The sequence below is a fragment of the Ammodytes marinus genome (genome assembly GCF_949987685.1).
Source record: "Ammodytes marinus genome assembly, chromosome: 5".
Classification (NCBI taxonomy): Eukaryota; Metazoa; Chordata; class Actinopteri; order Uranoscopiformes; family Ammodytidae; genus Ammodytes; species Ammodytes marinus.
The window spans coordinates 8916708-8920632 of record NC_137234.1 but is presented as its reverse complement, the minus strand read 5'-3'; positions in this window follow the sequence as shown (position 1 = coordinate 8920632).

Genomic DNA, 3925 nt, shown 5'->3' with positions numbered 1-3925 from the left:
AGCCCTCCTGACCCACTGAATGACAACATTACGTCCCAAACACACACACACACACGCACACACACCCCAAACAAACACATACTTCCTCCCTTCTACTCTTCAGTGTGATATTTCATAAATATAATCCTGGAGATGGGGACGGAGCAGTGATGCGGTCATTCCCAGGGAAACCAATAAAATTGATCTGCTACAGTAGGCTACATTTAAGTAAAGGTAGAGTCAGCGATTCTGGAGATTTGTTTATGTAAACATACTATTTTGATGTGCCACTTTCTAATAAGACACACATCATAAAGAGATATTGAGTATAAATAAATAAAATAAAATAAGGATTTATTAATGATCATATATCAGTATAGTCAAAACAAGTTTTGTTCTACCACGATGATAAACACCAGCTAAACTTTAAGGGATGTTCACCCAGAGTAAGCCCGAGGCATAAGCGAACTAAGCCTTTTTTTTTTTTTTTTTTTAGTTTGGGTGTTTGATATTAACATCTTGTGCAAATGTGAGTTATCATACAAAAAAAGGAATAAAATGTTTGGTTCTAGATAATTAATAGCCTAAAAATGTAATCAGTTCATCTGGGAGGTAATCGGAAATTATCTGATCATGTCACGTTCACATCAAAAAACAATTGGAAATGGGGCTGCCCTCAGTTGCCCATGCACTGTGTATAGTCTATAGCCTATTTCAGCCTCGTCTGTGGAAAAAAAGATACAGTAGCTGGACAACAGAGTTCTTCTGCTTGGTTCCTCTCGGCCGTCTAATATTTTCGCACAGCTACACAGTGGAGGCACTAGCAGAAAATACTGGGTGTGTGAATGATATTTAACAAAGATCTATAGTTTCAGCAGCGCTAACATTGGAGAGGGGCCCCCTAGTCATATTTCGCTTAGGGCCCCCTGAAGGCTTGGGCCGGCTCTGTGTTCACCCCTTTAATCCAAACATTGATATGTATAACTGATCTTCTCAGCATTAACAAATGATTCATTAGCCCTTACAACCATTGGTTAAACGTTATAAAACCACATTAGAAACTGGAACCAGATAAATTTAGAGACAGATTTTTATTTTACTCAACATTTCGGACACATTTCTGTCTTTGCCTGGCTTCCTTATTGAGCTAGTCGGCAACATAAATTTTTGCACACTGGTGGGTTGCTTCTGGTAGATTACATGTGATAAAGTGCCCCCTACAGTGGCCCAATGTGCAAGACAACATGACGAGGCGCCAACGGTGTCCAATAAAGGGAATGTGATGCAGCGACATGAGGGCCTGCTTCCCTATTCAGCGGCTGCCTTCTACCCCTCAGGCTGCCACCACTGGTTTTGCATATAAAATGTTTTATTAGGCGATGAAACATGATGCGTGATCAAAGTTTGTGCCACCCGGCTGAGTGGTGAGCAGCTGTACAAGCAACCAGGATTGACTCCATTTCACTTTATTGTCATACTCCGCCTGCTGTTATTGTCCAGTCCATCACCTGTGACAAACGTTTACTGCGTCTCTGCCACTCTGGAACTTTAAAAACAGCCGTTCACCTGCATTTAATCACCTGGAAGACACATTGTTGACATTAAAAGTCATCAGCACACACTCTCTCCAATAGTTTGTCAATGTCAAGTCAAAAAATAGAATCACTTTTTTTTTTTTTTACTTCTGGTTGTTCCAGTTCATTTCCATTCACATGATAGTAGTAACATTTATGTATTTTTTAAGATATGAGATATTTTATTTTAGGGTACTGCCGCTAAAGAACGTTTTTACGATCTCAGCAAGACATGAACCATTAACTTTATAATGTGCAGTTGCTTTAATATAAAAAAACTCTCTCTTTTAATACACTGCTCTATGGGATTATTTCCTTTTGAATGTTTTGATATTTTTGCGAAAGCTCACGTCTTTGTAATTACGTCCAAAAAATTGCCCTAATTAAATTCTTGATGATATTTTTCTGAAGTTCAATTTCGATGGTTTGAGACAATATCACCGATGGTATGGAAACAAAGGGGTGCCACCCCAACAAGCATTGTCCAGAATCGCTGACTACACCTTTAACATACATAATACAGGCCTATGTTAGTTCTTCTTTCCACATTGCCTGCTGAGGATCCAATGCAGCCCCATGCAGTGACCCCTGACCCCCAGTTTGGCCTGCTTTGACCGCATCCAACTACATCATTGATTAAGAATTGACTCACGGGTAATAAACCTACTGGAGCATCATGGGAAGAATGCAACGTCTACTGCTAAAGGAAAATGCTCACCACGGTTCAGTGCAGTGGATTTGAAAACCAAGGCACAGTGATGCCTTCACAGTGGGTCCTGGAGAAGATGCACAACACACTATATGCCATCGGTGTATGAGTGTGTGTGTGTATAGGTGAATTTGGTTAGAAATGTAAAGCGCTTTGGGGCTGAGAAAATCGGCTAAAAAGCCCATAAAAGTCAAGTCCATTTACCATTTATAAATGTTCAAAAGCAGCCGTAATCAGATTGACTTTGGGTTTCATTGTTCCAACTTGGTAAAATAAATTTTTTCAACAGTAAATCATGATTTGTTTTTAGTAAAAGGTCAGATAGATAATAATAACTGTGCTTTAAGTCTGGTTTTTATATTGAGCACTCCATCAAATCATACGATGCAGTTACGGCAGGTACTGTGCCATGGTAACACTTATTCTTTAGATTTTTGGAGGTTTATTCTACCTTACAATTTTGTTTAGTTGCTATGGTCTTGGTCTCAGGTTCTGATTCAAGATTAATGAGTTCAATTTATACCAAATCCATATGGAGGCACTGAAGAAACACCTTACTTACCATGTTTGTCCTGCACATTTCATACAGCATTCTGTACTGAATGTGGCATGAATAAAAGTCAAGAGTAAACAGTATCATAGTCGGTTTGGTTGAGGTAGAATGATCCAATCTGGTTTTGTTTTTGCCTGTTGAATGTCTCCATCTGCTGGTGGCGCTACTGTAGTGAAGGTGGCACACATTCGTATTGTTTCAGTTGGGCTCAAACTAAAGTAATGTTGACCAGTCGACCTTTCTTTAAAAGAAAATGAACAAGACACTGCAAGGCATTTCAATGTGCTTCTAGTAGAGTTGAGAGAACATTAAAATAATGTAAACAAGTCAATGTAGTTTGTTATACTTATCTTTGCAATGATCCCTTACAAAAAGTTCATATCCTATTTTTTGTTAAGATGCTGAATACAAATGACATAGATCTTACTTAGAGATAGTGACATGGGAAGAAAGTTTGTGCTTTGTGCTGTAGGGGACTGTTATTAAATCCGTGCATTGCTCATTATTATTTTTTCTAAATCTTATATTTTGAAAAACATCCACCAATCCATGTAGAAACAAACAGCAACATTTCAATTTGTTTAACCAAGAAACTCTCTTCACTCCGTGACCAGTGTGTCAATCTCTTTATCTTTGAGATACATGGGCTCCAAAGAGACACGCCAGCAAAAACAAATCCAGAAGGCTTCGGTTGATGTTTCACACTCTAGATAAGATAAATATGGTTCCAGTTTTAGTATAGTCATTGTAAATAATTAAAGGGCTCCTTATCAGACCAAGCCTTGAGGATTCTTCAGGTTCTTACTTTGCTGAGGCCAGTGACCCTGTGGGATCTGTCTTTGTCCAACACGACTGGAAACAAATCATTTCACTGCACTTTCAAGCTACTTTAAAACTTAACTCAAGTATGCAATGCAATACTCGAGGCAGCAGAATGGAGTTCAAAAAGTTACATTAGTTGAACATTTGACTGAGATCCTTCCCTTAATAATCTGTCCATCTATAAATTATTGTTATTCTTCACCACAGGAAAAAAAAATGGTGTCATAACAGCAATAACACAACGGCACAAGGTGTATATATAAAAACATATATTTATTGTTCTGTTAC